At 45.4% G+C, this 27,443-nt stretch overlaps 1 protein-coding gene across 2 annotated transcripts in view; it reads right to left on the reverse strand.

Annotated features, from left to right (window-relative positions):
- Positions 1 to 27,443, reverse strand: part of LOC137571282 (adhesion G protein-coupled receptor F5-like) — a 299,361-nt gene that overhangs the window by 222,990 nt on the left and 48,928 nt on the right. Inside the window, exon 1 of one of the 2 annotated variants that reach the window (XM_068280196.1) lies at positions 4,980 to 5,000. The exons of the other annotated variant lie outside the window; for it this stretch is intronic. The gene's annotated coding sequence lies outside the window, so the exon portion shown is untranslated. Of the gene's footprint in view, positions 1 to 4,979; positions 5,001 to 27,443 lie in introns of those variants that run through there. 2 annotated transcript variants of the gene reach the window in all.

Here is a 27,443-nt window from a genome sequence, read left to right on the forward strand (position 1 = left end):
GAGTCCTGTCTGCTACCCGCCAGTGCAATTCGATTGCAATTTAAATGCAGCCAAATTGCAGTGGTTGTCCCATCCTGTGTGTCTGGTGCTGACATGTGGTGGTGTTACCTGGCGGCAGAGGGACCTGTCGAGTGTGAGCATGGCGACGGGAAGGGGGGCACCTATCTAGCATCGGTACTGAGCGGAAACAAGCTACGGCCAGGCGGTGAATTCACTGCCCATGTGAAAGAGGCCTAAAAAATATGCTTCACTGGCACTGTTAACGGGCATGTTATGCGGTAATAAAAAAAAAAAAAACATTTATATCGCGCTTTTCTCCTGGCGGACTCAAAGCACCAGAGCTGCAGCCACTAGGACGCGCTCTATAGGCAGTAGCAGTGTTAGGGAGACTTGCCCAAGATCTCCTACTGAATAGATGCTGGCTTACTGAACTGGCAGAGCCGAGATTCGAACCCAGGTCTCCTGTGTCAGAGGCAGAGCCCTTAACCATTACACCTTCCAGCCACCACTATGCGGTAATGGACTGCATGCCTCACAATATTCTGACGGATTCCATCGCACTGCACTGCTAACGCATCAATGTGAACTCCTCCTACAATATAATTATATGACTTTGTCAGGACCGGATTTACCATAAGGCACTGCAGGCACGTGCCTACAGATGCCTGATGATGCAAAGGCAGCTCACTCTCCTCCCCTAGTGCCTCCCTCCTTCCCTATGCAGAATCCTGAGAAAATGAGAAATTACTCACCCAGCTCTCGGCATTCCACTGATGAGATCTCCCTTCAGTTGGGGACACTACTAGCTACTTAATGCTGAGGGTACCTCTGGCTACCTGATACTAAGGGGCACCTGTAGCTACCTATGATGGGCAAGGGGAGTAAGGGAGAAGTGACAGCTGGGCAGCCAGCACACTTGCGGTGCAGTTCGGTGGGGGTTTGTCGGTTCGTGGAGGGTGAAGTCTAGGGTGCCAGGACATCTGTGCCTATAGGCTCCTGTGATGTAAATCTGGGCCTGTATTTCTTGCAGCGCTTGGCACTATCTGCATGGAGATTGTATATTCTCCCATGTCTGTGTGGGTACAGATAAGTTAATTGGCTTCTCCCTGAATTGGCCCTAGACTACGATACAAACACTACACAATACATAGATAAACATATGACTATGCTAGGGATTTTAGATTGTGAGCCTGCCGCTGCCGCTGCTGCTAAAGATTTCAGCGCTATATAAATACTAAATAATATTAATAATAATTCAGTGGTGTTTCTACCAGAAATACGAGGGTTAAAGTTGTGCTGCCAATCAAAGGATTAGTCTAGGGTTGCTAGTTACCTTGGGCAGCTGCAGCAAGCAGGGCGTTTCATGCCAGTCTTATGACAACAGTACTCCAAACAGAGCACAAATACATCTGTTGTCAAGGTTGCAAAAGAAAGGGAAGTTGAACTGATTATTATCAGTGGGAAACCAGTAATCCTCAGAGCCCGCACACACGTCCGCCTCAGAGCCCAAGCCGCGTAAGCACATGACTGCACATTTGCATGCCCCCTCCCCTTTACTGCGATGAGTGGGCGGCGGCATGTGCTTTGCATGGCATGGCGGGCAGCTGCCTCCACGCCATGCATTTAACTGCCCATTCGATATAAAGAAGTCTTAAGCAGCACCCATCTATATAAAAGGTAAAGTTATAAGCAGAGTTTATTTTGAAAGTTTTTTTTTATTAATTTGGCGGAAGTTGTTTGATCCATTGACTCATTCATAAACATTTCCGCTATAGTTATGTGTAACGGAGACCATATTGAGTCCAAGCTACATGTATGCAGGAAATGGCTATTAAAGCAACATATGCAATGTTTATAAAATGCATTATTAGAATTCTTTGCTATCTTAAAGCTGATAACCCCGGCAGGATCTGTATACAGAATACAGCCTATAAAGCATAACCGGGGATGGCAGGCCAACTAATAAAAATATTTAACGCACATTAAAACTTCGCACTATCTCCAGGTCTGTAATAATGCCATAACAATATAGAGCTGCTGTGCATCAAGTACGAGAACGAAGCATTAACAGGAGGATGTTTGGAGGGCTAATGGTTACCCAAATCACAGTGTTTATCTCTAAAAGGAGCACATTTAATGAAAAGAAACAGCATAATAAGCTTTAAAGAAAAAACATTTCTTTGTTACAAATCTTGCAGTAAACCCAGGGATGGTCGCAGTCAGCCACCTTCGCTACGCTGGAACTACGCATAGTTTTACACAATTACGCTTCACCAAACTACAGCTTCAAAATCAAATATTCGCTTTGTATGCATTTCGTGGAATACGCGTTAAAATACGCAATTACGCGCAGTGCGAAGCGTACTGTATGCGGATGCTTATGCCCGTATGCAGAACATTTTACGCATTAATTTCTCTTTAAATGCCTATACTGGGAACTCTTCTATCTCTTCTATGCTTATATTCCCTTTTCCAATGCGTAAATTTCTGAGCATACAATCGCACACGGAAAATTAGACTGAATTAACGCAGTCTCCCTACGCAATACACGTTTTCTATGCGTAGTGGGCGTAAGCTATGCGTAGTGGTACTTCGTTATGCAGAAATTCATAAGTGTAGTTTTGAAACTTCACCTACAAACTACGATGCGTAGATGCGAACTACGTTGCGTAAATTCGCACTGGCGTAGTTTCTGCTCATCCCTGAGTAAACCTGCAGTGCATCTACTTCCTGCTTTCATGGAAGCAGACATAGGGTTAGTGATCAAATTACAACTTGTGGTTAACCCATTCGCGTTCCGTCGTTTTCACTTGAGAAATGTTCACCTCCCATTCATTAGCCTATAACTTTATCACTACTTATCACAATGAACTGATCTATATCTTGTTTTTTCAAAAACTGATCTATATCTTGTTTTTTCAAAAACTGAAAAAATCATTATTTCTGAGTTTTCAGCCATTATAGTTTTAAAATAATACATGCCTCCATAATTAAAAGTCACGTATTGTATTTGCCCATATGTCCTGGTTGTTACACCATTAAAATGATGTCCCTATCACAATGTATGGCGACAATATTTTATTCGGAAATAAAGGTGCATTTTTTCAGTTTTGCATCTATCACTATTTACAAGTTTAAAATAAAAAAATATATAGAAATATATCATCTTTACATTGATATTTAAAGGGGAACTGAAGAGAGAGGTATATGGAGGCTGTCATGTTTATTTCCTTTTAATCAATACCAGTTGCCTGGCAGCCCTGCTGGTCTATTTCTCTGCAGTAGTATCTGATTAAAACCATAAACAAGCATGCAGCTAGTCTTGTCAGATCAGACTTATAAGTCTGAACCACTGAAACACCTGATCTGCTGCATGCTTGTTCAGGGGTTATGGCTAATAGTATTAGAGGCAGAGGATCAGCAGGGCTGCCAGGCAACTGGTATTGTTTAAAAGGAAATAAACATGACAGCCTCCATATACCTCTCTCTTCAGTTCCCCTTTAAAAAGTTTAGACCCTTAGGTAAATATTTACATGTTGTTGTTTTTTATTGTAATGTTTTTTTTTTTTTTATATTAAACATTTTATTTGGGTAGTTTTGGGAGGGTGGGATGTAAACAATAGGTTTAAAATGTAAATGTATGTTGATTTTAATTTTTTTTTTACTTTTGGTTGTAGTATTACTTTTTGGCCACAAGATGGCGGCCATGAGTTTGTTTACATGACGTCACTGTAAGCGTAACACACGCTTAGAGCGACGCATGGGGGAGGTAACAGCCAGAAAAGGTGAAGCTTCCGAGAGAAGCTGTCGCTTTTTCAGCGGGGGAGAGGAATCAGTGATCGGGCACCATAGCCCGATTCACTGATTGCCTGGCTAACAAACCGCAGGCGGGGAGCGCGCGTGCACGCGCGTGATCGGCCGCGGGAGCGCGTGGTAGCACGCATGGTTCCTGGACGCAGTTTCTACATCCAGGAACTAAAATAGGTTAATGACAGATGAAGGGGAATTAGACAGGCTAAACTCTCTAAATACGTACAGAGTGCATTTCTCTACGTTTTCCTTGTGTCCTGTGAAAGAGTTTAGGTCCACTTTAATTGTCAAAACGGCTAATTGTACAGGTAAAGCACACATACAGGAAATGATTTAGCTGCCAAAGACAAGTCCTTAGGGATGGTCGGAAACGCCCATTTCTGATTCCGCCAAAATTCAGATTTCCCATTTTTCCAATTTCCAATTTTCCATGTTTCAGATTTTCCTGATTTTCCTGATTTCTGAGGAGTATTTTATTAGTATTTATTTTTTTTGCATCAGAAAAAGCAAAAATTAAAAAGAAAAAAAATTGGAAAAATAGAAATCGAAAAAACAGAAATCGGAAAAAATGAAAAATCGTTTTTGAAATTGGTCTGAGATTAAAATTTTGCTGAAAAATTCTGCATTCTCTGATTGGTCCGATGCTTCCGAGTTCTGGGATTGGTCTAAAATTACAGAGTTGTGTCAAATTGAATTTCCGCAGAATTCCAATTTACAATTTCCGTTTTCTGATTTCCAAATTCCTGACTGCCCAACAAGCGTTCAGTTCAAGCGCAGGTGCAAGAAGATGTGTCTTCCAGTGGGAGGGGCAAGGAGGTGAGCAATGCGTCCAGTGGAGACGATTCAGCATAGCTCCTAACTGGTCCTCTTTTGGAGGGACAGTCCCTCATTGGGAACACAATCTCTGTCCCTCTTTCTTCTTCATTTGTCCCTCTTTCAGGACTGATGCACAGATCTATGAAAATATATGTATTTTATCTACATATTTTTCTTATTAAATTTTTATAGTGTGCATGACTGAGGGTGCGCCGGGGGCATGATTAGGGGTGTGGCTTAAAGAGGAACTGCCGCGAAAATCATAAAATTTAAAACATAGACAAATAGAAGTACATTTCTTCCCGAGTAAAATGAGCCATAAATCACTTTTCTCCTATGTTGCTGTCACTTACAGTAAGAAGTAGAAATCTGACAGAGCCGACAGATTTTGGGCTAGTCCATCTCTCCATAGGGGATTCTCAGCATGACCTTTATTCTTTATAAAGACACTCCCTGAAAATGATTTAAACAAAAATGTTAGCCAGCCTCCCTGCTCAACGTACACTTTTTTGGCATTTAGACGGAGCAACTGCCATTCACTAAGTGCATTTTGAATATAAGGAAATCCCTGTGAACCCCCCATGAGGAGATGGGCTAATCCAAAACCTGTCGGTTCTGTCAGATTTATACTACCTACTGTAAGTGACAGCAACATAGGAGAAAAGTAATTTATGGCTCATTTTACTCCGGAAGAATCGTACTTCTGAATTGTATTTGTTTACATATATTTTAAATTTTAAGATTTTCACAACAGAGGTCCTTTAAGTGTGCCTCTTTCTTATCTCAAAAAGGTGGAAGGTATGGATTCAGCACACCGGATCTCTCGGCGACAGATTGAGAAGGATCGGGAAGTCTGTACACACAGATTCTCAGCTGAGAATAGTCTAGTGTGATTTGAGCTTTAGTCACAGTTTTTTTGTTGACAAAAAATGTATTTTTTTGGAAGAAACAACAACAATACAATGGCATGTCAGCTATTCAATAACAACATGTATACACGACAATGGACGCATATAAAACTTAGCCAATCAGGGCCGGTTTTGTACTATTTACCGCCCAAGGCCCATTATCAACAGCTGGTCCCGGACCGACAGCATCCTAACCCCCCCCCCCCCCCCCCCCCACTTACCACTTAACACTGCAGGGATTAGATAGTAGGCGCCTCTGAGAACAGTTTGTGAAGTGATAGTAGGGATTGCCTGTAATGATCGCTGCTGCAGCAGCTATTACTGGAAGTGGTAGTGCTGCAGCTCAGGCAGTTCTGATCTATTTCCATGCAAGCTGTATAGCTTTGTCTGTTTTTCCCTGCTGTCAGCTTGTGACTGATTATCATTCACCTGTGTGGGAATCTGCATGTCTGCTCCCATTGGATGACCTCAGTATAAAGATCTGCTTCCTGCAGGGTTTCCTTGGGTTTTCATAGCTTCAGCCTAAGCCTGTCTTGCTGTCGCTTTAGCCCCCGATCGTGTTTCTTGTTATAAAGATACTTTGCTGGTCTTTGCATCATATATTGGTTCATTGCCAATATATATGCATACCAGCACGTTTATTATTTTCCTTGTATTTGTGTTACATGATACATCAGTGTCGCTGATGTATACGTACACGAACTGTTTATATCCTGTGTGCAGTTAGTCAGCTTTCCAGCACGTTTTGGTAGGTTGCGCGTACCGTGACCACCCGTGCTGAGGTAGTTACCCTGCTCCTGGTTCTGTTTGTGGATTGCGTTCATCTCTGCGAAGAGATAACAAATCCTTCTGAATCCTGTTCTGTTACCGTTTGTGGATTGCGCTCATCTCTGCGAGGAGATAACGAATCCTTCTGAATCCTGTCCTGTTACCGTTTGTGGATTGCGTTCATCTCTGCGAAGAGATAACGAATCCTTCTGAATCCTGTTCTGTTACTGTTTGTGGATTGCGTTCATCTCTGCGAAGAGATAGCGAATCCTTCTGAGTCCTGTTCCCTGTGTTACTCCATTCCTAGTCAGTGTTCCTGCTTATGTCATATATCGGTTCATTGCCGATATATACATATGTTAGTCAGACGTAACAAATAGTTTCATTGATAGCTGTAATTGTATACGCTAGGAAAACATACTTATTGTATATTTATCTGTGTTACGTTCATCTATCTCATCCTGCTATTTTCTGACTATCCTGTCCTGTCTTTGTGAGGCACGCCATCGCCGCATCGCATTGGCTGCCTCATTCCAGTCTGTCTGGTTTTGGACGCTTGCTGTCGCTAAGTAGCCGCTAGCTAGCAAGCGTTCATTCTGTCTACCTGTCCTGATCTCCTCAGTTCTGGTTTATGCGCTCAGCGCTACTTTGCGCTGAGACGTTATAACGAAAGCATTGTTTGTGGCTGTCAGATCTGCACCGGCTCTGTGCGCCACAATCTCCTATTGGAGTCAGTCCTCCCCTCCACTATACTAGGGATAGCCTGTTTCCTTGTGCTAGTGTGTGTACCTCCTCCACGCCAGCTCATGCGTTGCATGCTGACTGTGGAGAATACACCACCAAGCGTTACATTATGAAAACCCCATTACCAATCCCCATTGTGGGGGGGATTCCCAGAAAGTATGACACTGTTAATTATGGTTCCTGTTCCTTTAAGAAATTTGAAGAACTTAGCTCTGAAACAGAAAATGAGTTTTTCTCTGAATGTGCCAGGTTCCTGACCAATCCTGATCTCCAAGCGACTCCTGTTTCAACCTGGGCACTCCAACTAAGTTATATTTTGTTTAAAGGGGAATTATTCCAGTGGGCATTTGATGTTCTCAATCATTCCGATTTGAAAGATAGACCGCTGGAATTTCTAGCGTTTGTGATCCATAACTGGTTGCGCATAGATCCATTGCCTTTTCCTCTTAATGAACTCCTGGCAGCAGGCCAATCAGCTGCTCCTTCAATTGCTTGCAAGAATGAGCAGCAAGCAGAAAGTGTTACTGATAATTTTCCTGCAGCTTTGAATAAATCACCAAAACCCGCAAGGTCAAAGGCAAAACGCAAACGTTCTAAGAAACGTGTCCAATCTGCAGAATCGTTATCCTTAGCGACTGAGACCTATAATGAGATTCTGCCATTAACAGATAATGAAATGCAATTGTCTTTCAGGGGAGTTAAATGGACTTATGAAACTACTAATGAACTTTCCTCCCTGGCTAGGGAAAATAAAGATTTTTGTTTAAAAGAATTATCTGAGTATGATTATGATGAGATATTACAGAGTATTGAACAAATCAACTTATTTGTGAACCAAGGGAAGTTTGCATACACTACAGTTCAACACTTGCTACAGGTATTGGAGATTGTTAAGAATAAGGAATCTGCCAATCACCTGCTAATTAACCCTATACATGTGCCTGCCACAATCATATCTGCAGACTGTGATCAGCCTAAATGTTTCGCTGTTAAGTATGCATGGGATCCTCCATTCGAGAGGGGAGAGATGGAAGCCCTGGTCTGTGAATGGAAGAATGATTCAAGTTCATTTTGTCAATTTTACAGTGCAAAAAGTGAAATGGTATTGAACGCATGCATTAAGTCAGCCTATAACCTAATAGAGGCTGGTGTGTGTAGGTATGACTGTGTGGCTCCCTTGATTGATGTGCGGGAACTGATTTTGGATGATTTTTATGTGACTCCGAATTCGCAAATTTGGCGTTCTGACCCGCCTGCTTCAGCACCTTTGGCTGATTCAGCAGGTGATTCGGAGCTCTTTTTGTGTGAAATTGAAGTTCCTGCAATTCCACCCTGTACCATGGATAACTCAGTGTTACTTCCCAGTAAAACAGAAGCCACTGATACATTCTTAACCTTGCCCTGCGCAAATTTCTCAGCAGAGAATCCAGAGGTCCTGCTGACTTCCGAGTCCAGCCTAGCCAGTACTCATGACTCTTTGTTTAGTGAAACAGACACCAGAAAAATCTTGCCTGTCTCTGCAAACACTTCTGCAGAAATTACCTGTGTTAATAAAGTTCAACTCCTGTCTGATCCAGCAGATGCCAATAGATGCACTACATCAGTTTCCGAGTCCCAGCAATCCTGTCTAGTAAACTCAGAACCCCAGCATCTGAATTTTCCAATTTTACAAATGAATGGTGATTCAGATGCGCAAACATTGTGTCTTGATCTTCCTGTTTCTACACCTCGCTCTAGTTTCGTGAATAGCTCAGAGCATCTGCTATGTGAACCTGAAATCGCAGAATTATTACCTTGTTCAGAAAATTTTCCAATAAATTTGCCCTGTACCATGAATTGTGCAGTAGATCTCTCCAATGAAACTCAGGTCACAGAATCATTATGCTGTCCAGCAGGTGCTTCCATGGTTTTGCCCTGCAATATGGACTGTTCAGTGATCCTGTCCAGTGAAGCTGTGGTCGCAGAGTCTTATGCTTCACCCAGTACTTTGGATACTTTAAACCCTCTAGCAGAGGAGGCTGAAGCACTGCTTACCTCAGTTGGTGTTGCAGTAATATTCACTTGTCTAGCAGCTGTTTTGGAATTACAGTCTGCTCTAATAAAACTTGATGAATTTCTGCCCAGCAAAGCAGAAGCCATTGAAATATTGTCCTCGTCAGCAAGTGTGTCAGATACCTTGTCCTGTACACAGTCTGATTTAACCAATGTTGTTGAGTCCCTCTCCAGTGTTGTAACAGCCGAGGAACTCCAGCCCTGTCCTCTGAATGTTTCAGAAGTCTTGCCCTGTAACATGGATAATTCTGATTCTCTGGTCAAAATAATAGAAATCTCAGAATTTCAGTCCGGTCTGATGAGTGTTCCTGAAACCCAGCCCTGTATCCTGAAAGATTCTGGTTCTCTGGCCGCTGTGGCAGAGGTTCCAGAGTCCCCTTCCTGTCCAGGGAATTCCTCAGTTTTGCCTAGTCCAGTGGGGGCTGCTGCAATACTGACTTGTTCTGCAGCGCCTCATGAGCTCCAATCCAGTGTATTAAATGAGTCTCTGTCCAGTCCAGAGGTAGTTGTGGAGTCCCTGTCTGGTTCAGTGCATACATCAGAAGATTTGTCCTGTCTTGTTAGTGCCCCTGAATCTGATTTGTTACTGACTTTGCTGGAATCAGCGACATCTAAGTCTGATCCAGCATTCTCGTGTAAAAGTCCAGTAGTTGCGAAGTTTAGTCATGATGATTTTTTTTTGGCCAGTCCTGGTTTTGGTCCTGTCTTGGCTGACCATGAGGCTCACAGTTCCTTGACATGCCCAGAGGTTTCTCTTGTGCCGGTGTGCCCAGATGTTCTTTGTGTGCCAGAATGCCCAAGTGTGTCTAAGGTGTTAGCGTGCTCTGATGCTTCCTTAGTGGGAACACGTTCTGATATTGCCAGTCTGCCTGCATGCCCAGAGATGGTTCTGGTCCCTGAAAGCCCTGATATTGATGTTTGTCCTTGTGGCCCTGACTCGGGAATTGCCCTAGGTTCCATAGGGGTTCTTGATGGTTCTCCATGTGAGCCTAAGGGGCATTCTGACCTATGGGGATCTCTTTGGAGCTTCAAGGTGTTCTGGGAGGTCTCTGAGAAAACTTGTCCTGGTGCCTTGGACTGGTTCAACAGTTGGTTTTGTGTTGGTAAAGACAGTACCGGTGGGCATTGCAAAGGCTTTGGCGTTTCTGAACGGTTCCTGGAAGGCGGTGGGTATCGCTCAGGGAGTTTCGGAGGGCTTTCTTCTGGAAATCATGGTTCTGATGGGTGTCACACTGGGGCTTGTAGTACTGATGGGCATGGTTCTGTAGGTTCTGGTTCTGATGGGTCCAGTCTTGTGGGGACTGATTCTGGAATTCGGTCTTGCCGGGCTGTCCCGGTCATCATGAATTATCAGTCAGACTGTTTTGTTGGGAATTTCAGTTTTGAAAAGCGTCTGGAATCCGCTTTTAAAGGCGGGGGTACTGTAATGATCGCTGCTGCAGCAGCTATTACTGGAAGTGGTAGTGCTGCAGCTCAGGCAGTTCTGATCTATTTCCATGCAAGCTGTATAGCTTTGTCTGTTTTTCCCTGCTGTCAGCTTGTGACTGATTATCATTCACCTGTGTGGGAATCTGCATGTCTGCTCCCATTGGATGACCTCAGTATAAAGATCTGCTTCCTGCAGGGTTTCCTTGGGTTTTCATAGCTTCAGCCTAAGCCTGTCTTGCTGTCGCTTTAGCCCCCGATCGTGTTTCTTGTTATAAAGATACTTTGCTGGTCTTTGCATCATATATTGGTTCATTGCCAATATATATGCATACCAGCACGTTTATTATTTTCCTTGTATTTGTGTTACATGATACATCAGTGTCGCTGATGTATACGTACACGAACTGTTTATATCCTGTGTGCAGTTAGTCAGCTTTCCAGCACGTTTTGGTAGGTTGCGCGTACCGTGACCACCCGTGCTGAGGTAGTTACCCTGCTCCTGGTTCTGTTTGTGGATTGCGTTCATCTCTGCGAAGAGATAACAAATCCTTCTGAATCCTGTTCTGTTACCGTTTGTGGATTGCGCTCATCTCTGCGAGGAGATAACGAATCCTTCTGAATCCTGTCCTGTTACCGTTTGTGGATTGCGTTCATCTCTGCGAAGAGATAACGAATCCTTCTGAATCCTGTTCTGTTACTGTTTGTGGATTGCGTTCATCTCTGCGAAGAGATAGCGAATCCTTCTGAGTCCTGTTCCCTGTGTTACTCCATTCCTAGTCAGCGTTCCTGCTTATGTCATATATCGGTTCATTGCCGATATATACATATGTTAGTCAGACGTAACAAATAGTTTCATTGATAGCTGTAATTGTATACGCTAGGAAAACATACTTATTGTATATTTATCTGTGTTACGTTCATCTATCTCATCCTGCTATTTTCTGACTATCCTGTCCTGTCTTTGTGAGGCACGCCATCGCCGCATCGCATTGGCTGCCTCATTCCAGTCTGTCTGGTTTTGGACGCTTGCTGTCGCTAAGTAGCCGCTAGCTAGCAAGCGTTCATTCTGTCTACCTGTCCTGATCTCCTCAGTTCTGGTTTATGCGCTCAGCGCTACTTTGCGCTGAGACGTTATAACGAAAGCATTGTTTGTGGCTGTCAGATCTGCACCGGCTCTGTGCGCCACAATCTCCTATTGGAGTCAGTCCTCCCCTCCACTATACTAGGGATAGCCTGTTTCCTTGTGCTAGTGTGTGTACCTCCTCCACGCCAGCTCATGCGTTGCATGCTGACTGTGGAGAATACACCACCAAGCGTTACATTGCCATTATAAGCTCCTCTGAGGACAGTAAGTGACATGATGGCTGGGATTAGATTGTAAGCTCCTTGGCAAGCGGCACATTGTGAGTGACAGTCAGCTCAAAGATCACTGTAAGTGCCCATTTGCTGCCCTTTCATGCCCCTTATGCCAGATCTGGCTGTTTGTAGCCGCCCACCGCTATGTGCAAACTCTGTGCAGCAGGATGAATGTTCAGCAGGCTGACTGCTATTACCACCCTGCTGGCCACAGTCTGCCCCTTGCTTTCCTGGTGCCCTGGTGAAAATAACAATAATAAATAAAATTACGACCGGCCTAATGACGTGTAACGCGGCAGGGACTCGTACTGGCAACTTCAGGCGTAAGTCAACGATTAAAGGAGCTGCCAGTGGGGCTGGAGGAATCCCCAGGTAAGTACAAATTGTGTTTTTTAAAGCTGGTCAGTATCCCTTTAATACAGTGACAAGAAGATCACTTAATAAACCGTGGCCACGTGAGCAGAAGTGTGTGGGCACTGCGAGATCAGCATATTTATTTAAAAAAAAAATTCCCCCTGTTAATGGAGAACCTGTGATGGTGCATACGCTCACGGAGAGTTTGTCTTGTTTCTCCCACATAAATTCCTTTGGGGTATTTTGCACACATGATCATAGCCGAAAAACGTTCTCTGTATTTTTTTAAGTTAGCCAGTAAATGGTGTCATCCTGATTCAAAACTTCTTGCTTTTACTGATAGCTGACACGGTATACCACTCACTCCACTGCTTCTGTTAAGTGATTAGTAGTGTGTTGTCACTATGTAAATACAGGACATAAATTAATTATGATAAACATAACAATGGTCATCACTTGACTCACAAGTATGTGATAAGGAAGTTTCAATACACAGCTAGCTCTCTTATCTGTGAACCTTTTTTAAGGGTCCCATACACCTAACGATTTTCCCGCCGATATACAGCCGTTTCGATCACAGAGATCGAAACGGCTGTGAAATCGTTGCCCACACCGCTGACACAACGTCGATTCCCGTCGCCCCATCCGTGCAGAAGATTTTCCTCGGTCGCAGGCGGGTCGGGAGTGCGGCGTTAGCGGCGTTTGAATGCCCGATGATCGATGCAAACAGCGGGTATACATTACCTGCTCCGGCCGGCGCGAGTCCCCTGGTCTCTGCGGTCTTCTTCTCCGCTCCGGGCCGTTCCTGCTACACAAAACTTCCTGTCCCGGCAGGAAGTTTAAACAGTAGAGCGCCCTCTACTGTTTAAACACCCCCTAGACAGGAAGTTCAGTAGCCGGAGCCCGGAGTGAGAAGAAGACAGCAGAGACCAGGGGACTCGCGCCCGGCCACAGCAGGTAATGTATGCAGGGGGGGGGGGGGGGCGGCAGCAGCTCCACAGATTGTGATTGATTTCAGGCCGAAATCGATTCACAATCTGATTCACAATCAGTAAAAGGTGGCCGTACGATCCCTCTCTGATCAGATTCGATCAGAGAGGGAACTATCTGTTGGTCGAATCTGATGGCAAATCGACCAGTGTATGGCAACCTTTAAAGGGAATTTGAAGTGAAAATAAAAATGATATAATTACAGTTGTTTTCAAAATTATTCAACCCCCAATGCTGTAAAGGGTTTTAACCACTTTACCTCCCTTGCTACGCTTATCTACTCCCCACAAAACTTTACTTGAATCTCAGGGGAGTAGATAGGCGTACTTGTGGTAAACAGTGTGCTGTATGCCCAATAAGCTATCTGATTATGTATATAGGGTATCATTTTAACCGTGACAAGTGAGAGAATAGATTTTGTGGTGTTTGACAACTGAGGGATAAGTCATGTGATTTTTTTTACCGGAAAACTGAATGAAAAGCAATAAAACTGTTATTTACATGTACTCTATACCCCTAAATAAATACTAGTAAAAAAAACCAAAAGTGACATCATTGAAAAGAGAATACATAGTTACCCTAGGGACTTAGCTTTTAAAATATGTATGCCATGAGAGTGTATTACTGTTAATCATGAAGATAAGGGCTTTTTAATTACTGATAGAGTACAATGAGAAAACAAAAAACACAAACCAGAAACTAATATATTATCGCCATACATTGTACTAGGAACATTATTTAAATGTTGAGATAACCAGGACAAATTAGCAAATACAATGTGTGGGTTTTACCTATGGTAACATTGTTTATTTGAAAACTATAGTGCATGGAAATGGAGAAATAGTGTATTTTTTCTTTTTTTTTCTCATTTTTCCCTTTAAAATGCACAGATAATAGCATAATTGCTAAAAGCAAATATCACCCTCACAAAGCATAATTTGTGGCAAAAAAACAAGATATAGATCATTTACATCTGATGAGTAGCAATAAAGTTATTGGTGAATGAATGGGAGGAGCGCTGAAATGTGAAAATTGCTCTGGATTTTAAGCAAAAAACCCTGTGGAGCTGAAGTGGTTAAGGAATTTAGTGTACATTTGTAATTGTGTTCAGAATGAAATCTTACAAGGACTTATTAAAGAACCAAATGCAACTAAAATGACATCAATTGTTTTTGTAATACAGTATTAAATGTTTTTTTGTGTGTGATTTCTTCATTGACACAATTATTCAACCCCTTAAAGACTACCACTCCAGAGGTTCATTCAAGTGTTTTCGATCAGGTATTGAAAACACCTGTGGATGTTAACGAGCAGCAATCAAGCATAATAAGCACCAATTAGGCAGATTTAAAATGACTGTGATACTCAGCTCCTTCTAGACATTTACTGGTGTGTTTACAAACATGGTGAAGTCAAGAAAATGGTCCAGAAAGACAAGAGAAGAAGTGATTTCTCTTCACGGGAAAGGCAATGGCTATAAGAAGATTGCAAAGATGTTAAAAATACCAAGAGACACCATCGGAAGCATAATTCGCAAATTCAAGGTAAAGGGCACTGTTGAAACGCTACCTGGTCGTTGCAGAAAGAAGATGCTGACTCCGACTGCTGTGCGCTACCTGAAGCGCAAAGTGGAGAAAAGTCCCCATGTGACTGCTGAGGAACTGAAAAAAGATTTGTCAGATGTGGGTACTGAAGTTTGAGCTCAGACAATAAGGCGCACAGTGCGTAATTAAGGCCTCCATGCCACAACTCCCAGGCGCACCTCTTTGCTGTCTCCAAAGAATAAAAAGAGTCGACTGCAGTATGCCAAAAGTCAAAAAGTCATGTGGACAAACCACAAAAGTTTTGGCATAGTGTTCTGTGGACTGATGAAACAAAATTAGAACGGTTTGGGCCCATGGATCGATGCTATGTTTGGAGGAGGAAGAACAAGGCCTATGAAGAAAAGAACACCTTGCCTACTGTGAAGCATGACGGGGGGTCAATCATGCTTTGGGGCTGTTTTGCTTCTGCAGGTACAGGAAAGCTTCAGCGTGTGCAAGGTACCATTAATTCTCTTTAGTACCAGGAGATATTGGATGAAAATGTGATGCAGTCTGTCACAAACCTGAGGCTTGGGAGACGTTGGACCTTTCAACAGGACAATAATCCCAAGCATACCTCCAAGTCCACTAGAGCGTGGTTGCAGATTAAAGGCTGGAACATTTTGGAGTGGCCATCGGCCATAAATCCGATTGAGAACCTCGGATGGGACTTAAAGAAAGCAGTTGCAGCGCACAAGCCTAAGAATGTGACTGAACTGGAGGCTTTTGCCCATGAAGAATGGGCTAAGAGACCCGTAGATTGCTGCAAGACACTTGTGTCAAGCGATGCGTCACTTTTAAAAGCTGTTACAACTGGAAAAGAATGTTGTACTAAGTACTAAGAATGAATGTCACTTGGGGGTTGAATAAAACTGATAATGATGTGAGCACAGAAAAGACATTTGTGGTTAGTTCATTATAAATGTTGTTATATTTCTCTGACTTACAAGTGCCTCTTTGATTTAATTGTAAACAAGGTGACTGAAATGATCAAAATCAATGTCAAACTGGCCAAAACACTCAATTTCAGTGGGGGTTGAATAATTTTGAGCACACCTGTAATTGTATGTGTAGTACAGCTAAGAAATAAAACATTAGTAGCACAGAAACCAGTCTCATATTGTTTCTAGCACAGGAAGAGTTAAAAAAAACTTCAGTTGTCATCTATGCAAAAGCTCTCCCTTTGCTTGGCTACAGTGTTGTTTCTGAGGCACTTATACTTTAACCACTTGAGGACTGCGGTGTTAACCCCCCCCCCCCCCCCCCCCCCCAGTGACCAGGACATTTATTGCTTAAATGGTCACTGCAGCTTTAAGGCCAAGCTGCAGGGCCTAACAACTCAGCACACAAGTGATTTCCCCCCCTCCCCCCTTTTCTCCCCACCAACAGGGCTCTCTGTTGGTGGGGTCTGATCAAACCCAGGTGTTTGGTTTTTTGGGGGTAAATATTTATTTGATTACATTTTCAATAAAATTTACTTTTTTAAAATTTATTCTATATCCCTCCCTCCCCCGCCAGCCAATCAGCGTGATCAGCTGTCATAGGCTTCAGCCTATGACAGCCTATCACTGCTTAGCCTGCCAGGGGTACAGCCATGTCACACGGCTGTCCTCAGTACAGCGCTGCTGCAGATCGCAGCGCTGTACAAAGTAATTAGACGGCAGTTTCGCTCAAAAACTGAAGGCGGGGCGGAGCTCCGCCCCCCAAGCAGGAGACGCACGCGCAGCGCGTGCGTGATCTCCTCCTAGCCCCATAGACAGCCGTTCATGCCAATGGGCATGGAGCAGGACCACACTGCTCACGCCAAGTGGCATGGAGCAGTCGGCAACAGGTAAAGAAACAGTGAAAGATAACTTCAGATAAGATTTTTACTGAAAGTAAGTTGAACTGGTCACTAGCCCTGCTCTGCTTCATAGATTAAAATACAGTGCGGTTTGTAAAATGCAAACAAGCTATAAAGATGCAACGCTATAAAAAAAACTATATACCTGAAAACAAAAACATTTATTTGCTACTAAAGTTCAATTCGCTATCAGTACTGCACATACAATTCATTATATCATAAGGTTTGTTTTTTTTTCCTTTTTGTATTTTTGCTTCAGTGTAACTTTATATCTTGCAAATATCTTGCGTGATATGCAAATATCTTGTTCCAACAAGTCCAAATCCAGAAGCGTATCATCAGATTTAATGCTGTAATTATTGAACACGGGCCAAGGCAGAAGAAACCTTCCTTCAGATACTTAGCTGGCAATTGATGTGCGGCCAGGCAGTGTACAGAATGCAGTGGAACAGGAACCTTTGTAGAGATGAAATTCGTCCGATAACAATTGCCGGAAATGCTGTATTGTTTTAATAAAGAGGAAGTTCCCCAGCGACCCTCATTCTGAATAGATGTTCTGACAACGTGCCGAAAACATATCAACAACTTTCTATGAAATCTTAAACCAAGTCCATCACTGAAACCTGCAGCCCTGCATCGGGTCAGTGGAGAGAGGTGGTCATTACATAACATCCATTCAGCCTATCGCTTCACTACAACGCAGTGATGTCATCGTAATTCTAAGGTGTGTGTGCAGGGGCGTAGCATTAGCCATAGCAAGCGGCCCTGGAGCAGAGGGGGCACAGGTTGTACTTGATGTGTTCACAATTAACTTTCTTTCTCCGCCCTCAAACTTTGGCCTTAATTCACTAAGCTTATCTTCTGTCTTTAATAATGTTTCTAGAGTTATCACCATGGTGATGAGGCATGTCCTATTCAGGAAACATTTTACCTCAGGCAAACCTAAAGTTAACTCTTCTGTCTTTAAGTTAACTCTTCAATCCATAAAATAACTCCAGAATTCTAAAGTTAAAGACAGGCTGTTAATTAACTGCGTGTGAAAATAACTACAGAGGAGGTAACTTAGCAACAGAGGAGGTAACTTAAAGGGGCACTATGGTGAAAAATTGTACAATGTAAAATACGTGCAAACATAAACTAATAATATATATGTTTTTTCCAGAGTAAAATGAGGCATTAATTACTTTTCTCCTATGTTGCTGTCACTTACAGTAGGTAGTAGAAATCTGACAGAAGTGATAGGTTTTGGACTAGTCCATCTGTTCTTAGGGGATTCTCAGCAAGGCTTTTGTTCTTTATAAAGATGTTCCCTAAAAAGGATTTAAAGCGGCACTATGGTTAATCTCTTCATTTTAAGTCCCTTTAACATAAACATTTGTATGTTTAGCATTGTTAATGTCATGTATTGTGACTGTTGAAAAGGATTTTTTAAATTGCAAGTACACGTATATAGCTAATGAGTCACGTCGGGCAAATTTACCTTACTGACGCCGATTCAGCATAAACCATTGTAGAGAAAGGATCTTGCAGGCACCACCGGTATAGTTACAGCTTCTTTATTGGTCACATCAGACTTGTGCAGCAGATACAACGACAGACCGCTGTTTCGAGCGATGTCACTCTTTATCAAGTTGTCAAATACTGCAGTATTTGACAACTTGATAAAGAGCTACATCGCTCGAAACAGCGGTCTGTCGTTGTATCTGCTGCACAAGTCTGATGAGACCAATAAAGAAGCTGTAACTATACCGGTGGTGCCTGCAAGATCCTTTCTCTGCATCTGACGGCTCTGGTGGTGTGGAGGGCCGACTGCTTGGGCACACCATCTTCTATACATGGGTGCTGTCTCAAACCTCAATTCTGTCTTTGCATAAACCATTGTGTAATAGGAGGCACTGTAACTGCTCTTTCCATTGCTGATTTATTCCCCCCCCCCCCCCCCCCCCTCTGGTCCGATCAGATAGGTCTATTCCAACTTGTAACTGCATGTTCGTGCAGTTACTGAGCTCAGAGCAAGCTGCATCCGCCGTACAGCGCAGGAAGGCACTGTACGGCTCTATCGTTCCACGCTGCTTGCTAAGGACCCCTGATTTGAAGCTGGCACAGCGACGGACACCTTTTGTTGTCCGTTGCTGTGGTAACCAGCATTCGGCTTTTCAAGCATGCAAAACAGCGGCGGCGCTATTGCTGTGTCCTGCTCATGTGCAAAATTATATTTATAACTATCTCCTTCCTGAAAACTCCTCCGTGTTCATAAAAACAATCTCCCTAAGATACACGATGCAGGACACAGCAATAGCGCTTGTGTCTGCTAGCTGACACCGCCGCTGGTTGCGCAGGTGAAAAGGCAAATGCTGGTTACCACAGCAACGGACAATATGTGTCCGCTGTGCCAGCTTCCAATTAGGGGTCCTTGCTGTACAACGGCTGCAGCGTGTTTAGAGTTACACGTTGGAATAAACCTAACTGATCGGACAAGAGAGGGGGGGGGGGGGGAATAAATCAGCAATACAAAGAGCAGTTACAGTGCCTCCTATTATACAATGGTTTATGCTGAATCGGTGTCAGTAAGGTAAATTTGCCCGACGTGACTCATTAGCTATACATATGTACTTGCAGTTTAAAAAATCCTTTTCAACAGTCACAATATATGACATTAACAATGCTAAACATACAAATGTTTATGTTAAATGGACTTAAAATGAAGAGATTAGCCATAGTGCCCCTTCAAACAATGATGTTGGTTATCCTCCCTGCTTGCTACACAGTTTTTTGGCAGTTGGACAGAGCAACTGCCATTCACTAAGTGATTTTGAAAATAAATAAATCCCTGAGAATCCCCTATGAAGAGATGAACTAGTCCAAAACCTGTTGCTTCCATCAAATTTATACTACCTACTGTAAGTGACAGCAACATAGGAGAAGAATCATTTATGGCTCATTTTACTCTGGAAAAAATGTACTTCTTATTATATGTTTGCACGTATGTTACATTTTACAATTTTTCGCTGTAGTGCCCCTTTAAGGAATTAAAAGATAAGATAATTCTCTCACTGTGTGGAGGTAAGTTTTCTCTTGCCTTATTATCTCCTGCATGATCTTAGTCAATTGAGGCCAAATGTCTCTTATCCCAAGGATTGCAGACAGAGCTCGGAGCCAGATATGGGGCTTGATTCACTAAGCTGCGCTGCTACAGCACTGTAGCAGCGCAGCTTATAGCAGGTAGTGTTATAATCCCCTGCGCACGCTATGCAGCCATAGCATGTGCAGTGAAATTACTCTGTGCTCAGATAGTGTAAAGTGCACTTCGTTACAATAGCCTGACTGTCAAGTGACAGGCAGCCTACAGGGCCGATCAAAGTGCAGGAATCTCGTACTTTGAAGCTACTGGACCTGCTGGGCTCCAGGCTACTGCTGCTCGGATACCCCTTTTCAAAATCCGGATCCGATTCGGATCCGGATACCCCGCTGTCCGATCCGGGTCGGATATCCGAATTCAAAATTTTCCGATCCGAATCCGATTCGGATATCCGACCGTAGTATCCGACCGGATTCGGATATCCGGGTTTAATCCCGGAAGTGGCCTTTAAATTGCTTTAAAAAGGTTTTTTAGGGTATATGAGGCATGTAGCATCATAATTTTGAAAAGGGAAACACTGATGATGTGGGGACTTAAAATCCCCCCCCCCCCAAAAAAAAAAATGGCTGTCAATCAACATCAGAGTGGTATCTGGAAGCAGTCGTACTGCCGCAGTTGGGGCCTCCCCACAACTCGGACAGCACAGACACCTCCAAAAAAATTACACAGCTATTGTGTTTAGATAGTTGACCATGGCACTGTTGTAGGTACCACGGCACAGTAAAAAATTAGGAGAGGTTCCGGGAAGCGGTCGTACTGCCGCAGTTGGGGCCTCCCCACAACTCAGACAGCACAGACACCTCCAAAAAAATTACACAGCTATTGTGTTTAGATAGTTGACCATGGCACTGTTGTAGGTACCACGGCACAGTAAAAAATTAGGAGAGGTTCCAGGAAGCGGTCGTACTGCCGCAGTTGGGGCCTCCCCACAACTCGGACAGCACAGACACCTCCAAAAAAATTACACAGCTATTGTGTTTAGATAGTTGACCATGGCACTGTTGTAGGTACCACGGCACAGTAAAAAATTAGGAGAGGTTCCAGGAAGCGGTCGTACTGCCGCAGTTGGGGCCTCCCCACAACTCGGACAGCACAGACACCTCCAAAAAAATTACACAGCTATTGTGTTTAGATAGTTGACCATGGCAGGTACCACGGTTCAAAAAATAAGAACCTGGCTTCATGAAGATGGAGTCAGGAGGTTGTGGTGGTAAAGGGTGATGAAGCAGGCATAGTGATTACCACTCAGCCACTTCATTTCCCCCTCTTGCCAACAACAGGGGCCAGGAACTCACCAACCGCCCAAGCCTCGTTCATCTTTAAAAAAGTCAGTCTGTCCACAGACTGGCCTGACAGACAAGAGCGCTTCTCAGTGACCACGCCACCTGCCGCACTGAAGCACCTTTCCGACATAACGCTGGAAGGCGGGCAGGACAGCACTTCCAGGGCGTATTGCGCCAGCTCGCCCCAGATATCCAGGTGCTTCACCCAGTACTCCAAGGGGTCCACAGGGGTGTCGGTGTCAAGCCCGCTATAGGACCCCATATAGTCGGCCACCATCCGGGTCAGGTGCTGGTTCTGGCTTTGAGAGCCGGATGCTGCTGCAGGCACCTCCTCTGTAGGCAGCGGTACTGGTGTGGCATAGAGCGCCTTTGTCAGAGACAGCAGGTTTGTTGGGCGCCTGCTGATGCTGGATGCAGGCACCTGCTGCTGTGCTGGCTGGACTGAGACAGCAGGGGGGATGGGAGTCCGGGGGAAGGCTTCCTCCAAGCGCCGAACCAGATTCCGCTGCAAGTCCCTGATTCGGCGCACAGGGTCTCCTCCTACAGGCAGGAACTGAGCCAGCTTCCCCTTCAGCCGTGGGTCCAGCATCAGGGTGATCCAGATGTCCTCCCGAGCACTCATCTGCTTCACCCTTGGGTCTTTGCGCAGGCACTGCAGCATGTGCACTGCCATGGGGAAGAGGGCTGCCATCTCTGCTGACCTATCATCTTCTGCACCGCTGACAGTGCTGTCGTCCTCCTCTGATTCCGGAGCCTCATCTTGCTCTCTCCACCCCCGCACTAATGCAGCTGCACTCCGCTGTGCCCCCTCCTCTTCAAGGTCAGGGACCTCCAACTCCTCCAAGTCCTCCTCCAACTCCTCCGAATCCTCCTCCTGCTGCACAGAGGTGGACTGCGAAGTTTGCTGCTGCTGCTCCTGCTGGATCAAGGCTTCCTCTCCAACTTCCAGCAGAGCATCGAGGGCCTTGTCCAGCATGCACACAATGGTCAACCACTCACACAGCGATGCATGGTCCCGGCTGACCATGTTGGTGGCCTCCAGGAAGGGTGCCAGCACAAAGCACACCAGCTGCATTTTTCCCCACTCAGCAGGGCGGATGATGTCTGGGAGGTGGGTGGTGCCGGTCCCCAACAAGTTGGCATCCATGGTGGCTCTGGCCAGGTACAGGTTGACAGCCCGCCTCTGTTCAACCAGACGTTCCAACATCGCCAGGGTGGAATTCCAGCGTGTTGGAACGTCTATAATGAGGCGGTGCTGTGGGAGGTTCAGCTCCAGCTGCACGGCTGTAAGGGTCAGGGGAGGACTGGCCGGGGGGGAAGAGAGGCGATTTCCCCCCAGGCTGCCTCTCATTTAATGATTTAGGGCTGGTACAGTGCCTGGTGCATTCATGTTTTTGTATAAGGCAATGTGAACCACTAGGCTGGCTGAGGCAAATAAATGCCCAATTACAGAGCAATTAGAGGGTGGACAAGCTGGTAAACATACATAGCATGATACAGAGTAGAGGCTTGCCTGCAGGGTCTGTGGGAACAAATCTGTCTGGTCTCTCACCATTGTTAAAATGACTGCATGTGCACAGCTACATAAGGTATTGTCTAGGTTGAAAAGTACTCGACAATCCCTATACTCCAGAAGAGCTGCTTGAAAACAGTCCCTAGACTCCAGAACGGCTGCTGGCAGACAGTCCCTAGACTTCAGGACGTCTGCTGTTAGACAGTCCCTAGACTCCAAAGGGGCTGCTTTCAGGACTTGTGTGAGAGACTGGCAGGTACAGGATTGATATTAGGCAAGTAGCCTCTGTGTGATTTGGCTGCAATACAGATAAGCTCTCTGATCCATCTCAGGCTATTCTCATCTCTCTCCCACTACTGGAATATAGCACATGGGGCACGTGTGTGATGTCATTTGGGCTGGGCTGCTGTAAAAATAGGCCTCTAATTTGTGTTTTCCCCCCAGGCCAAAAGGTCCCAGTCCTCCCCTGGTAAGGGTCGCTGTGGCACTACCCGAGCGGCGAAAATGACCCACCGTTTTCCTTGCCGCTCCCAAAAGAGTGTCCATCCCCTGGTAGGTGTGCAGGAATTTCTGCACCACTAGGTTCAGGACGTGGGCCAGGCAGGGGATGTGGGTGAGGTTTCCCCGCTGGATGGCGGCAACCAAGTTTGCCCCATTGTCGGCCACCACCTCTCCGACTCTGAGGCCTCTGGGGGTCAGCCAACTCCTCTCTTGCTCTCGGAGCTTGGCCAAGACGTGGTCTGCCGTCAGCTTGTTCTTGCCCACCGTGACCATCTGCAGCAGCGCTTGGCAGTGGTGGGCCTTCACGCTGCTGCTGAGGCGGGGTTGTTTGGCGGCGGATGGAACCGGATCAGAGCTGGAAGCTGCTGCACTTCCCCTGACCCTGCTGCGGGGTGGCACCACCCACCGGGGTGATGATGCTGCTGTCTCCTCTTCACCCCCTTCCACCAAACTGACCCAGTGCGCGGTGAAGGACAAATAGCGGCCTGTCCCGAACCGACTGCTCCATGAGTCCATTGTCACATGGACACGTGCACCAAGCGCATGATCCAGCCCACGCTCCACGTTGGCCTTCACAAAGAGGTGCAGTGCTGGGATGGCCTTGCGTGCGAAGTAGTGCCGGCTGGGGATTGGCCAATCCGGCGCTGCGCACTGCAGGAGCGCAAGCATCCGGCTCCCCTCCTGCACAAAGGAGTACGGGAGGAGCTGGGAGGACATGGCCTGTGTCAGCAAGCCGTTCAGCTGGCGTATGCGACGGCTGCCGGGAGGCTGAGCCCTGACCACAAAAGAGTCACTCAGCAGGGTCTGGTGGTGGGGGCGTTTTAGGCTTGCACGTGAAGCCGAGGAGAGAGCAGAGGAGACCACTGAGGAGGACTGGCTGCCTGAACAGGCCTCAGTGTCAGCAGGAGTGGCAAAACTGGTTATAGTGCTCTGACCTCTGCAAGGGCCAGCGCCAGCTTCCTTCAGCCTCTTGAATTCCTGATGCTCAGGTTTGTGCTTATTGCCCAGATGGTTTATGAAGCTGGAGGTGCCATAACTGGAGGGGTGAGACCCTCTGCTCAGCTTCACATGGCATAATTTGCACGTTACAAATTTGCTATCCAGTGAGGGCAGATGGAAAAACTGCCATATTGGGGATTGGAGTTTTCCCTTACGTGGCTCAGAACGGGATGCTGCTGTGGATTTTCTCCCGGTGGTGGTTGGGGCCTGGGGTTGAGTGGTGTGGCTGGTGGTAGTCGTGCCACTGACAGATGGAGCAGCAGCCTGCGGGTCACGTATTCCATGCCCACTGCTGCTCCTGCCAATCCCTGCAATGCTCAACCTGCGTGCCAGACCCACTGACTCCTCCTCCTCAGAGTCAGAGCTGACATGCCCCTCCGGTCGCTGGTAGTCCGGGTCCTTCACCTCATCATCAAACTCCCCTTCGTCAAACTGCTGGGATGATGAGCCCGCCTCAAGCTCCTCTTCTGCTGACACATCATGGACGGGCTCCCCCCCAACAATTACTGTCAGCATCTCAGACTCTTCTGTAAAGCCAATTTTGCTGAGAATATTTTCTCTAGGGCTAGGACTGGTGGTGGTGGCCTCACTATCACTGGCTTGCTCCTCGTCATGCGCCATCTGCTGCATCACAGACGCGGCGTCCTTCTCCTCCAATCTGCGCCGCTGACCCTGCTTGAAAATTGACGCAAAACGCTGCTGAGTCTCTGCAGCGTGACTGCCAGTGGGTAGCAGCGGAATGACTGATGCGGCACAACTGCTGCCAGAGGCCGCAATGTTGCTCACTCTCCTTTTGGCCTTGCCCCTCCCCCGGCTGACACTGCCAGTGCCAGACATAGTACAAGACTCACTGATGAGTCGACGTCACAGATGATGTGTGTGGGCCCGGGGTACTTGGTGCACTTTTATTATTGGCGGCGGGCTTGGAAATTATCAGCAGATTGACAGACAGGAGCAGAGTACAACAGCTAAACACACTGACACTGCTCACTCAGCAGCACAGCAGCAATAATCTGTAGTACTAGCACTGCAACTACACAATATAAAAGCACAGTATAATAGCAACCCAGCCAGCAGCAAGGAGCCTGGAGTGTGTGCACACAGACACAGCACACACAAAGACACAGGACCTAGTAGCAGGCACAGGCAGCTGCTGCAGCTGAAAGACTGACTAACAAGACTGACTGACACTAACAAATTACACAGACTAGCTAAGCTAACTACAACACAGTAAAACAGTAAAACCAGAAGGTGTTTTAGTGTTAAAACGCTGGGTTATCACTGGGATAATGTACTTGCTTCAGCCAAACACACTGGACAACCTATCACAGTGGTAGTCACAAAGCAAGGACGAGATTCTTAACATGGCCCCCTCCTTATATACAGGAGGGACTGGCCAAGGTTCCCCTCTGTGATTGGGTGCTTGGGCTTAGGCTGGGAGCGCTCTGATTGGCTGAATGACGTCATGGACGTCATCTCCATGGTTACAGTACCCGGATTCGGATATCCGACCGGTATCCGCGGGTATCCGGGTTATGCGACCAACTATCCGCATAGAGCTATCCGGATTACCGTCCAGATATCCGGAATCCGGATCCGATCGGATAGGCCTAAAAAGTTCGGATATCCGAGTCTACTCGGATATCCGGTATCCTGATGAGCAGCACTGAGGCTAGTTCAGTGGAGCGCTCGTTAAGTGTAACGAGCCACTCTTTAAACTATCCGAGCACAGCGTAATTTAACAGCGCACGCTATGGCTGCATAGTGTGCATAGGGGAGTATAACACTTGGTGTAGCAGCGCAACTTAGTGAATCAAGCCCGAAAACAGGTAAAGTATACTGCACGGGGGGGGGGGCACTTTTGACATTAGGTAGAAAGCGGGGGGGGGGGGGGAGCGGGGAGTCAGCGGATACAGCGTCACAAGGCTGATTCCTGTGCGTTTTCATGCTGAAATAGATTGCAAATCAGACTGTGGTGTAGGTAGCTGACAGATCTCCCTCTAATAATTTCGATGCGAGATGGTCGATATGGCCATATGTTGTTTGATGTATGGGCACCTTAAGGAGAGCTAATGCTTGAGATAAACAAATAAGGAGAGATAATAAGATAAACAGACAAGGGCCCGTATGCCATTCACTTTTTCCTAGATGTTACTTCCACACCTTGTCAATATAATGCCTTTTAAACCACCAGCAAGCAAGAAAATAATCAGAATATTTTTGACAAAACTTGTGAATATTTTTGACAAAATTTGTTCACCTACCTTTTGATACTTTTTCAACCACAAAGTGCTGAAAGGTTATTTGAAAGTGGTCTGAAAGCCAGTATTTCTATTTTGCTCTAAAAAGATTCCTTACAGCTTTAACGCTACTATCTCAGAAAAAAATTCTAGCAGAACATCACTGAAATGGTTAAAAAGAGCATTTTGTCCTGCTATTCAGCTTCAAATCCGCATCCAAACTGGAGATAACAGTATATTTTTTACTTGTTAAACACAAATGTATCAACACTGGAATGTAAACAAACACTCTCTGTGAAACTGTCTCTGCTTTAGGCACACAGAGTTTAGAATAGCTCATTAGAACATTTTCATATTTGATAAAAAGCGGTTATTATAGAAAAAGAATAAACTTTAAAAAGAAGATGTGTAAGGATCGGTGTCAGCACACAGAGAGAATCTGATTATTGGTGATCTGCAGTATCACCAACAATACAGATTTCACCTGATTATTGATGATCTGCAGAATCACCAATAATACAAGTGCGACTAACCTCCGGACACCTAGCACAGTGAAAAACAATACAACAGCAATCATATCACAAGATCGTGAAAATATCCACCACACGGCGATTCCTCAGAGGTGTGGTTACCTCTGAATGGGAACCCCGTGTGAGATCCTCAGTCCAGGCAAAGAGGGGAATCTCAGCCTCTGGAAGTAATCGTCTGCCAGGGCAGGCGTCTCAGAGAGGCAAGCCTCAGAGATAACCCTACAGTGGGAGACGTTCCACTGAAGGGAGAAAGGTCAGACGAGCAAAGGTTTCGGCAACAGAGAAGGCGACAGCAGTACAGAAACAGAAGGCTGATTCAGAGTCGTTAAACAGGCAGGGTCGGCAACTTGAATCAGATAGGCTGAAGTACAAGAGCAGCAAGAGTAAAGAGAAGTCAGGGAAAGCCAAGGTCAAAACACAGGTAAATATACAAATACAATCCTAATCTAAGTTGTGACGTCCTTGGTGACAACATTCATTTTTGAATTATTATTATTGATTTATAAAGTGTCAACATATTCTGTGGCGATGTACAAAGTAAGACACAAACATGGGGTACATAATAATACAGACAATAGTGTATACT

The sequence above is a fragment of the Hyperolius riggenbachi genome, chromosome 4 (assembly GCF_040937935.1).
Source record: "Hyperolius riggenbachi isolate aHypRig1 chromosome 4, aHypRig1.pri, whole genome shotgun sequence".
NCBI classification, from domain to species: domain Eukaryota; kingdom Metazoa; phylum Chordata; class Amphibia; order Anura; family Hyperoliidae; genus Hyperolius; species Hyperolius riggenbachi.